This window comes from Lycium ferocissimum, chromosome 8 (genome assembly GCF_029784015.1).
Source record: "Lycium ferocissimum isolate CSIRO_LF1 chromosome 8, AGI_CSIRO_Lferr_CH_V1, whole genome shotgun sequence".
NCBI classification, from domain to species: Eukaryota; Viridiplantae; Streptophyta; class Magnoliopsida; order Solanales; family Solanaceae; genus Lycium; species Lycium ferocissimum.
The window spans coordinates 9625605-9637994 of NC_081349.1; the positions used below are offsets into that span (position 1 = coordinate 9625605).

General features: G+C 37.2%; 1 long non-coding RNA gene across 1 annotated transcript; it reads left to right on the forward strand.

Moving 5' to 3' along the window:
- Nucleotides 1-8604: 8604 nt before the first annotated feature.
- Nucleotides 8605-11901, forward strand: LOC132066603 (uncharacterized). Its single transcript, XR_009416871.1, has 2 exons — nucleotides 8605-9402; nucleotides 11590-11901. It is a non-coding gene; the product is annotated as an uncharacterized LOC132066603 (long non-coding RNA).
- The last annotated feature ends 489 nt before the right edge of the window (nucleotides 11902-12390 follow it).

Consider the following 12390-nt stretch of genomic DNA (forward strand, 5'->3'; position numbering starts at 1 on the left):
TGTCAGTTCAGGAGCTTATAAAATAAAAAAATTAGGAACATTAGGGAGTAGTAACTAGTAGAAGATAGTTGGTCAAATGATCCGCATGGAATTCATATCAAAAGTTTAACTCTAATCACCACCATGAAGTTCTCGACCTTCAGATAAAAAAGGTTAATTATATAAAGATCCTTCCAAGCTGAAGAAGAAACGCCGGAAGTGAGGAGCAGACAGCCGAAGTTGCCGCCGGAAGTGAGGAAGAAACTGTGTTACGGTTCACTTTTGCGCGGGTGCATAAAAGCTATTAAAAGGTTGTGGACTCTGTTCAGATTTTATATTTTTAGAGTCGTCACCGAATTTTATAAAGGAAATTAGGAAAATCAAGTTTAAAAGGGTTTATCAAACAAGAGAAAAATCCTTTTAGAACCAGAGTTCGAGATAAGGGTTCTGGTGATCATCTAGGAAAGGTTTTAAGCACCCTAGTAGTAATTATCCGTAGAATAAGGTTGACATTTGAGCTTCAATGTGTGATTAATTGCTAAAATGTTTCTTTCTTGCAAAATTTGTCATATCAATATCATAGCTCCATCTTTTTGGCAAAACATTTCTTTAAGGAAAAAGAGTTTGTTTGTTTTTTTTTTTTTTTGAAAAAATGTTACAAAGGGTTAATATCACTTCATTTCCGGACCAAAGCACACTTAAGATTTTCTCTTAAGTAGAATTCCTACTAACTTGGTCCTAATATCATGATTTGACCCTTATAAGTTTGTATACATATATAGTGAAAATAAATGGATTATATCTCCCTTTGCAAAAATAGAAGAGGTTTCATGTAAGTAAGTGAAAAAAGGTTTTACTTGTTTTAATTTAGCCCATATTAAGGTCAATAATCTTCCAAAGCCATCTTACTTTGAACCAAGATCCAAATATATCTCCTCTTGTTTTATTGCCTTAAAGTTCGGGTGTTACATCTTGTCATTCGCTAACGTTAAAGTTTCATTTTAAGTCGGTTGTCATAGGCTCGTATTGGGAACCATTTGGGAAGTTGTGTATGAGGCCTATGGGTGTATCTCGGAGATGTATAAGTTCTTAAACATGTTTGAAAAAGAGTAGGAAGGTTAGACGTCAAGCGAATCGGAAAGAATACGTTTCGCCGGAAAATTGGACCAAGGCAGTTTTATGGCCACTTCAACAGACCGTGAATATAGTGTTGGGACACCGTGGAATGGGTGGAGTTGGGATTTCTCATTGGAAGTGTTTCAAGGTCACTTCCCCGGACCGTGAAATTGAGGCAGTAGAGATTTTTCCTTTTGTTATAAATTAATTGGCATGCCTTGGGGTTCATTTGTTTCACTAAAACAAATCCCTAGTGACCCTTTTAGCTCTCTCAATCATCCCTAATAATCCCAAATCATATTAAGAGAAGATCAAGCTCTAAAACCTTAACTTGTTCATAGAAGGTATGTGTTCTTGCTTCTAGTTGAAGTTGTGGTGACTCAGTCTTGGAGTAAGTGGTGTGGGTTGAATTTCTTCAATCTATAAGGTATGTTCTTCATTATATTTCTTATGTTTAGATGATTTGAAGGTTTATCAAGTCTTAAAAGTGAAAATAGTTATAGAGAAAAGGTCATAAGGTGTTGTGTTGAAGTTGTTGTTATGGGCTGATTTTGAAAGGAAGTTTTGGGATTAATTTGAGCTTAGTTTGCATATAATCTCTTGGCTATGGTATTTTTGATGTTGTTATTGATGTTTTGGAGTTGGGAGGAAGTATATGATATTGGGGAGATGATGTCCAATTTTCGTTAGCTCACCTATTAGGTTGGCTTGATCTTATGAGTGTTTCATCGACTTAACCTTTATGTGAATCATTTTGAATGTAGATTTTCAAGCTCGAGAAGATAGACGTTGAGTGGTTAAGTAGACGATGAGGTATGTCAAGGTTGTCCCTTTCTTTCTTTCGGCATGATCATATCAATACGAACATATACGAATGATATCCATAATGACTCCACTCTTAGAAATATTAGAAGTTTATGTTCTTGATCTTCCTATGATGTTATTGATCTTGTCTCATGATTATTGATCTTGGTCATTGATGTCATCTTATGGTCATTGATCCTTCAAGGTGAGATGTCGACGATGATAGTTTTATAATGGTAATAGGATGTATACCCACCTACGTCACTCGGATAGATTCGTAACACTTCTTTGTTCTCTCATGCATGCTTTATATATATATATATACACATCTATTTTATGACATCGAGTTTATGACATCGAGCTGCACTATAGTCGACCGGGTACGGCACCTATTGTGGACACCACTGTAGTTGGATACGGTAACACCGAGCCTATTATGGCCCGGTATGATAACACGGAGCCTTATTATGGCCGGGCACGGTATTATGATGGTATGACCTATATATATGTAGGGAATTTTTTTTTAAAAAAAGAAAAGCATGTATGTCATCCGCCTTGCAGGCACTCAGATGTACAGGTTGTTTCTCTTTTATCTGATGTTATCTTCATGTCTTTATTATGTTGTTCTTCATGCGTTAAATACTCGGTACATTATTCATACTTTTTGTTGTGGATGCTGCGTTCATGCCCACAGGTAGACAGGGAGACGGTTCAGACCCTTAGGCTGCCTTCTCAACGCTTGTACAGGAGCACTCCACTTGTTCCGGAGTTGCAGTCTAGCTTGGTATGATTCTTTTGTGTACATTTTGGGTATGGAAAGGTCCTATCATGTCCTTATTATGTTATGCACTCTAGTAGAAGCTCGTAGATAGATATTCACAGTTAGATATCTTACGGCCTTCTCGGTCTATATCTTGTTGCATCATCATTTTGATAGCCTTGTCGGCTTGTATACTTGGTTTTAGCTTGATTACATATGTATATATATATTTTGGGCTTGTGTCCCTCTCAGTTTATGATATCCATTAGCTAATATCATGGCCCACACTCAGGTATGATTATGCAATGCATGTATGTCTTATGGTGCTCGATAAGTTAGATCCGGGTACCTGTCATAACCCTCTTGTTGGGTCGTGACAAAAGTGGTATCAAAGCAGTTCATCTTAGAGCTGTCTACGAGTCGTGTCTAGTAGAGTCTTGTTTATGGGTGTGTAGTGCACCACACTTATAACAGGAGGCTGTAAGACATTTAGGAAGGTTGTCTTTCTTTCTCATCTTAGATCGTACGATAGAGCTATGTTATGAGGATTTCCTTCTTCTGACCATGAGTTGTGATTTCAGTAATGCTAGTGACGAGGAGCTCTTCAGCGGCCCAAAAGGGCAAGTCAGTGGCCGGTAGGAGAACTGGTCGGGTACCATCTGTAGATGTTGAGGAGGCCGAGTCCCAGAATGAGGGTCCATCTCAGACGTCTCATACTCTGCCCCCTCCAGATGAGCATAAAGGAGCTCCAGCACCCCAGTTACTCCACCTGATGCCTCAGGCCAGGAAATGCTGGAGGCTATTCGGTTATTGACTCAGTTAGTAGTCGTTCAGGCCCAGCGTCAGGGTACGGGTACTGGCTATGGTGACAAGGCTGTTAGTGCCAGGGTTTGAGATTTTATTAATTTAGACCCTCCAAAATTCTTTGGATCGAAACCAGACGAGGATCCGTAGAATTTTATAGATGGGATGTTGAGGACGTTGCGGGTGATGCATCCTTTAGACATTGAGTTAGTAGAATTGGCTTCTTCTAGAGGGATTAATGCACCCCCACCTGTGTGGAAAAAGTTCATAGATGCTTTCCTTCGGCATTATTTGCGGCCAGAGCTGTTACCCCCCGTACTTTTATGCGTTGAGTTTCGTCTTGAGTTAATCGACGTAGATTGAGAAAGCGAAATTCTCGTCGAGGTCATAAGAGATTATACATGATCATCCTATGTATATGAGAGTTTATAATCATGTTTGAAAAGTGTTGGGAAGGTTGGACGTCAAATGAATCGGAAAGAATAAGTTTTATCGAAAGTCGACAAGTTTGAGAATGATATACCCATACTTTTGGGGTAAGATTAGGGGTGCTTAACATGATAATAAGGTCATTTCATGAGGTATTTTAGTCGTATGATAGTCATGTGTTAATTTTTGAAGTCAAGTAAGTTGTAAAATAAAAGTCGACAAAAGTCGTCACAAGTTACGTTTATAAGTTTACTTAAATTTCGGTCAAATGTCCCTGAGATTTTCTCCCAATCTACTTGGAGTTAAGGGCGATCCACCTTTCAACCTAAATTTATATGGGTCTAGTTTCTAACGCATTAAACCGTTTGTCAATACGACGTCGGAGTAGAGAGATATTCGCGTTTTCGTGAGACTGCATGGTCAGCCTCCCTGGGACCCATTGAGGCAGTGGCCGAACTTTTGATGTTTAAAACTAGTTCCAGGGCTCATTTTTCATTATTTCCAGATGCAACTTCATCTATATACTCACCAAAATCCTCCCTTTCCGTTCATAAGAGTTTAAGAGTGAAACTTGATGATTTGATGCAAGATTAATCTTGGAGATTAGCCATTGTTTAGTGTTATATTGAAGTTGAGGGTTGTTGTGAGCTAAATAAAGCTTTGAATTCGAGTTAAGGCTGCTACATGAGGTAAGTAAATCATCATCTTTCTTGTGCTTATGATTAACTTAATGTTGGTTAAGTTGTTAGGATGATAAATTACAAGATAATACTTGGGTTAGCTTGAGATGTTGTTATTCTTGATGGATTGTTTTGAAAGTTGCTCTTATGAACTTTAAGTGGCTGGAAATTATGGGAGATAAATTGTCTATGGTATTTTTAGTATGATTATGTTGGTTTACATGCCAAGCTTCTTGAAGAAATTGCTAACCAGAAAAGATAATGCCTATAAAGCAGTTGGAACTTGTCCATAATGATATTATCTTGTGTTGGGCTGTTTTGGGTAACTTTGAAATTGAGTAGAAGGTTGGGAATCCTTTAAAAAGTATTGTTAGTATACTGGAAATATTATTAAGTTCAAGAATGAATGATAATTGGGTTGAAGGGTGCTAAAGGGGTTCTAATCCGAGCTTGCCGCTCGCCATGACATATTGATGACTTGTTGTTGATATATTGTGCCTTGTTGTTGATGTTGTACTTGTTGTGTTGCTCCGGTTGTTGTTGTTGTTGTTGTTGTTGTTGTTGTTGTTGTTGTATTGTTGTTGTTGTTGTTGATATGTGGATTTGGAGGAAATCAATGTTATAGGGGAGATGCTGCCCAAATTTATATAGACAAGTTACTAATTATGGTGTTAATCATGAACCTTATTATATTAATGTATATTGAATTGTATTGTGGATTGCTTTTGAAAGCATTGGGGAGACGAGGAGATTCAGGTATGTTAAGACTATCCCTTTCTTTCATTTTGGCATGATCCTTATGATATGAATGAACGAGCGAATGAACGAACTCCCATATCACTCTACTCTTAGAAGCATTAGGAGTACTCTAATCTTTGATGTTCCTGTACCCCTTTTATGATTATTCCTTCTGTTCATGGGTCTTCAGATTACGTATATTGATGATATTAGCTCAAAGATGTTTATCGGAGATAGCACGAATTTATATCACTCCGAGAGTTCTATTTATTCATCTTACTCATGCACCTCATTCATTTATATATATGCACATTGACCCATGAACAGAAGGCGTTATATACGTATATATTATATGTATATGGGGTATGAGTAAAGGGATAGGCGTTATATACGCATCACCACCTGATCAGCTGGTATACGATGATGATAATGATGATGCCTACAGAGGGGCTGGCATGATATGATATATGGATCGGACTGCACGTTCCGCAGCACTAATATCTATGGATCGGGCTGTACGTTCCACAACACTAACAGTTATACTATGATATATGTATATGATTTTTGAAAGAAAGCATGCATATCATACGCCCTCAGAGGCACTTTCAGTTATACAGACACTTTCAGATATATAGTCACACAGATACATTCAGGTATATATAGATAAACACTTATGTCTCAGATTCCTTTCATGATTCTTATGTATATGCTGTTTTCATGCCTTACATACTCGGTATATTATTCGTACTGACTCCTCTATTGCCTGAGGGGGCTGCGTTTCATGCCCGCAGGTCCCGTGATACAGGTTGGTGATCCATTTATTAGTATGTCAGCTCAGCGGATGAGGTTGATGCACTCCATTTGCTCCGGAGATACCATAAGTCAGCATGGTCTTATGTATATACAAATGTATGGGTATGGCGGGCCCTTGTCCCGGCCACGTTATGTTATGTTTTTCAGTAGAGGCTTGTAGACAGTTATATACAGTCAGACGATGTCCAGACTTGAGGTTTCATATGTTGTCACACCAATGATTATGATAGCCTTATCGGCTCATGCAGTATGTCCAGCATATTCATATAGATGAGTCTTTCAGATTAATTGATACATGCATGTTTCCTCATGAGTTTATCGAGAATCATATGATGGCTCTATTGGCCCACATATGTTCATGTTGATGTCACAGATGTATGTCAGATGGTGCTTGACTAGTATGGTAAGGTGCCCTCTAGCTTGGATCGTGACAAGAGATTTGACGGGCCTGAACTGATAGGCTCCTGAACCTTAGATAGAGAACATGAGTGTTCGGGAGTACAATCTTTATTTTAACGCATTGGCTAGGTATGCTTCAGCTGTTGTAGCTGAGATAGAAGATCATGTCTACCGGTTTGTGAGTGAATTAGGGCCACACTTGATTGATAACTGTATGACGGCCTCTCTTTAGACAAGTATGGATATTTCTCACATTCAGGGAAACGCTCAGAACCTAAAGGAGCGTAAACAGTAGCAGAGGGTCGAGCGTGAGCATAATATGGGTTTGAGTAAGAGAGCCAGATCTTCAGGTACTGTCAGTGAGTTCAGAGGTGATCAGAGCCAGCAGTATCCGAGGCATTCAGCCCATTCAGCGGCTAGTGCGCCTCCGCAGTTCAGAGGTCAGAGGCTTGATAGATCTACTTATTCAGGACCAGGTCAGCATTCCAGAGCCTCAAGTTCTCGGTATAGAGATGAGTCAGGCCAGATGAGGCCACCTTTACCACGATACTGGATAGTGTCGCTTGGGGTTAGATGTTTGTTATGCTTGTGGTCAGCCAGGCTATATTATGCGTGAGTGTATATCGAGAGGTGGTAGAGGCATAGTTCAGCTCACCGGATCAGCTGCTAGTTCTTCATCATTTGTACGCTCTCCGGGATAAGGCTCTTAGACATCAACAAGCTGCGGTAGAGGCAAAGGGGGAGCATCTAGTTCAAGCGGTCCTCAGAACCACATTTATGCATTGGCTGGTCGACAGGATCTCGAGTTTTTGCCTGATGTTGTTACATGTATATTATCAGTATCTTCCCATGATTTATATGCGTTGATAGATCCAGCTTCGACATTTTCGTATTTTACTCCTTTTATTGCTAGTCAGTTTGGGGTGAAACCCGAGTCGATTAAATATTTTGAGGTGTCTACATTCATTGGTGATCTAGTGATAGCTAGATGGGTATATAGAAATTGTGTAGTTATTGTTGACACCTAATTTTTGACCTCCCAAAATTTATTTTAATTACCCAAAGTCCTTGGATATCAAACGGAGTGAAATGTGTATTTTATACAAGTCAAAATGATTTTATAAAATTATTTAGATAATATTTTGCCATTTCATTTGGCAAAATAACTGCTATAATATTATAACTTATTTAGAAATTAATTTACACATTTTTATAATTAATATGGAACATTTGCTAAATTCAACCAAGAGGATAATTTGAAATAATTATTTATTTAATTGTTAAAATTACTGGGAAATCTATTATTGGGCATTTTACTCTGTTTAATTCAAGAAATCTAATTAATGGTATAAATTAATTAATTTTACCCCTCAATTCTTAATTTTGCATGTTCAAGGTGCATTTGTATAGTTTATTAGAATTAATCATAATCAATTAAGTGTTTAGTTGTGGTTAATTCCATAAATTGTTCATTATGTGGCTAATAGTGGCTACAATTGAAATAATCAATTGTTAGTTTAATTCTGACTCTAATTGAAATAGCCAATTTCCTTGGTTTAAATCAATGGAGGTCATTGTTACAAACTTAGCCTTTAATTGTTAATTAGTTTAATTCTGGCTTTAGTTGAGATAACCAATTTCTATGTTCAGGTCAATTGAGGTCATTATTGCAATTCCGGCCTGAATTGAAATAGTCAATTTCCATGTCTTAAGTCAATTGAGGTAGATATTGCAAAATTAGCTTCTAATTGGTTAATTAGGCCAAATGTGGCCATAATTGAAATGACCTATTCCATGGGTTAAGCTCAATTGAGGCTATGTTTGCAATGGGAGACGATTTGCATAATTAACTATGTTTGTTAGTTTGTTTAATTGGTTAATTAATCATGTTTGACCATAATTAGGGGGATTTAAATTGATTGAATTGCTTAAATTGTGGCCATTTATTTAACTAGTGTCAAGTCCTTGCACATATATATACGTATATACACAGATATACATGTGTATACATGTATATCATGTATATATGGGTGTATACATAGCAGCCGCTTCTTTTCTTTTAAATTAGTCGGGCCAGGTCCAACAAGGGCAGACTCGGCCCACATCGGCAAGTAAAGAAGGGGTATAGCCTCTCCTTTCCTCATTTCAATACCAAACACCCCCTTACGCGTTTCTCTCCCTCACCATGGAGAAAAACCCTAGCCGGCTCATTGCGTTTTTCTCTCTCTTACATCGTTTGCCGGAAATAGCAACGGTTTGTGGGCCCTCAAGGCATCCTATGGACTCGGTGTGGATGAAAATGGCAAGAGAATTAATTGCTCTGCCATTTCTCACCTATTACCACCCGAAGACCACTCCAAACACGGTATAATTCGCCTCTCTCTTCACTTTTGCTGCAAATCAAACAGTCATTGACTGAATTTTCTTAATGGTTTTTGATTGTTGTGATTTTGAATTCTCGATTCTTCTTGGTTCAGGGAAGACCGAACGGATCAACCCATTTTTGGCCAAATCTGGCCATAGATTTGTTTGTTTGCTTGATTCCCTACCGTAGACGTGGTTTTGGAGAGATGTAATTCTAAGAATTACAAGACTCCCACATCGGGAAACCCTAGGTTTTGGGGATTTTGGGGGTTCTATACAAAGAACCCCAATTCATAGTTTACACAAGATCGAATATACTACATATTCACACAAAACTTGAAATACCTAGGGTTTTAGCAATTTTTGCTTGAGACCTTTAATTTTTCAAGTTAGTCCAAATTTTAAAAGTTTTTTTTTTTGTTTCTTTGTTGTGTTTGAAATTTTGAGCATTGGAGGTTAAGGAAGCAAAGGTTTCTTCCAAGTCCAATTCTCGAATATCGGCTGCACTCACAAAAGGTAACCCTGTCTTTTAGCATTTTAATGTTGTTTAAGTGTTAATTATGTGTTTAGTTTAAGTGATTATGTGGTTATAATCCTGTAGTTAGTTTATTACTTTGTCATCCTATTTTAGTTTAAGCTGTTAGCATAGTTATGGTGTTGTAGGTTTAGATTAAGCAGATATGTGTTAAGCATGGATCCTGTTGATCATATTTGCTAAGTTTAATCATGTTTAAAAGCATTTAGTCTCTGTTTATATGTTATTTGTTAGCTTAAGCTTTCCTTAGTCAAAGATTCAGCATGTTAAGTGACTAGTTTAATCAGCATCATGCTTGTTTTAGCTCTGGTTCTGTGCATTGATTAGTTTAGGTCCTGTTTAGCATCTCTCTACTATTTGCTTAATGGATCAACCCCTATCATGTTAAGAATGTGGTGCCAGTAGCTCTTAGACAATGCTTAGATAGTATCTTTCCTACTAAACTCTCTCTATGCTATTAAATGTATTAATACAAACTGTGTTGCATGCCTATGATCAATACTAGTGTATTCATCTACTGATAGCTCATGTAGGTTGGTTTAATGGTAGTTAAAAGGATTCTGAGCCATCTTGTGACTAGTCTAGGGTCTGTGTTGCTAATGAGTTGTGTTGATTTGCTTAGATATGCTATGTTTTATGTCTAAATTTGAGTTTAAGCATGAGTTTTGTTAACTGGTAATAGTATATGGTAGGTTAAGTTGTATGTGACCCTGTATGCTTAAAATATTGGTTTAAAAATGAAGATCTGAACCATCTAAACTGGGTCTAATATCTGGTTAGTTGTCTTTTTAAGTGTTTGGATAGAACTGTTTAGGTCTGGTTAGTATGATGAGACTATGACAAGCTCAGATAGGGAACTTGTTGACTTGAAGATCTATTGTGTGTATATGGACTATGCAAAAAATGTGATATAATAAGCCAATCCCCTATATTTGAAATATGTTATCCCATCTCTGAGCTTAAGTGTGTCTAGTTGCTAAATATGAATGTTCTTATTGAATAAGTACTACTTTGTGTAAACCTGTGAGTCAAGTTGATTCTAATATTTTAATAACTTGGTTACGTGCTTCCTAAGCATGTCACATGGGGTTATTACTGGCTTTCACTTGTTGTCTTAATATGAGTCAGTCAGAGCTTTTAAGTTTGTTAATTTGACTACCATGAAACCCATACAAAGTCTTTAAATCTGAGTCCATAACATGACTATTTTGAATCTCTGCATATGTCCACCATGTATTCAGCCTGAATCTCTGAATATTTACTATGAGAAATTATCATTTAGATAAGAGTTAAGGGGGAACCTATCTGAACTTGTGTGAAGTTTTAAGGTTTTGCTGACTGTCTAAGTGTTAACAATGTTTAGTTGCACACTCCCATGTTACATTCTGTTGAGATCTAAACTTGTTCCTCACTACTACATGTAATTTTCCCTTTAAAATGCCATGAAGATATATTGAGAAATGCATAGACCCTTTGCTTAAACCTGAACTTGGTATTTGCTTCACTAGAATAATTTAAGTTCTGCATGTAAACGGTCATGATAAGCTTTCATCTATGTGCCCTTGCATCTTTTTATGTCTAAACCCTGAATATAGGGTATATTACTTGCGCCTTGTTATTTCTTTTCAAATTGCCTCTATATTTTCTCTAAATGTTGTCATGATATGTTAAATGGATAGAAATAGGTTTCATGTGAATTTACGTAGCTGTTTCACTCAAGTATAAGCTGCGTATACCGAAGATATACCAAGATATATTGAGTGTATACAAAAGCTCTGTATACCCGTGTGAACTTGTATACCCAGCATATACATGGTATATCCTTTGGTCATAATCAGATTTGGGCCCATATGTTCGAAAAGTTTGATTTTGATTCATCTCTTTGTTTCATTTTATGTTGGGCCTTCCCTCTTTTGCTGTTGCTGATTTGCACTTGGGCTTCCTGCCACCACTTTTCTCTTAAGACTTGGCCTTATTTGGATTTCTATGCCTTCATAATTTGGATTGGGCCTTCAGTGCCGCATAAATTGAATTGATTGGGTACAAATTAATATATATCTGCTTGCAATTATGTGTAGCTTAGTTTAAACATGTATTTAAGTTCAGTTTAAACATGTATTTAAGTTCAAGATGCCTCTCTAACCCACCTTTCTTCTTCCCCTTCTTAGCCTGTTGCGTGTGAAACCTTGTGGGCCACTGCCTTCAGCTCGAAACCAATTAGGCCTGAGGCCCAGTTCTTATTCATTCAATCGAGTCTGATGAAGAATAAGGGAAGCTAATATATTGAAGGCGCACCTATAGGTGAAAATAGGCAATTGGTGGGCTTAGGTAGGCCCACCAGCCTAAACTCTTCTCTTTTTCTTTATATTCATGTGTAAAGTAATATGTAAAGATTTGTGTAATATTGAAACCCTTATGAATGTTAGAACTTAGGAAAAAACGCTTAATATTATTAGGAAGTCGTCCAAATGATTTTCAAACTTGGCTAATCCCTCTTTGCATGAAATCGGTATTAAATTGGATTTTCTCTTAAGTTTAAACTGGTTAATGACACGATTAAGGCTAAATAATTTCTGAAACTGGAATAAATTTTATTTTTGGGCCTTCCGCCCTTTGTATAAATCTGGATGGGAAATAGAGCAAATGGAAGTAAGCTTTGGGCCTTAAGCCCACAAAAGGTTTCTTTCAAAAATGGGGACAGAATTGTATAACTTTGACTTAGAACGGACTGAATCACAAACAGATTTCAGACTGTTAGAAGGAAAGCTGTTTTCAGAACCAAGGTTCAAATTTTGACATTGGGGACTTGGATTCTTTTCAGAATTTAACTGAACTGTTTGCCTAAAATCTGGACAATTTTTTCAAAGAAAAAATGAGATTTATGGGCCAAAAGCCCAAACTTAAAGGGTATAATACAAGAGGAAATACACTTGGACCAATTTGGAAATAAGATGGCTTTGGTATGGATA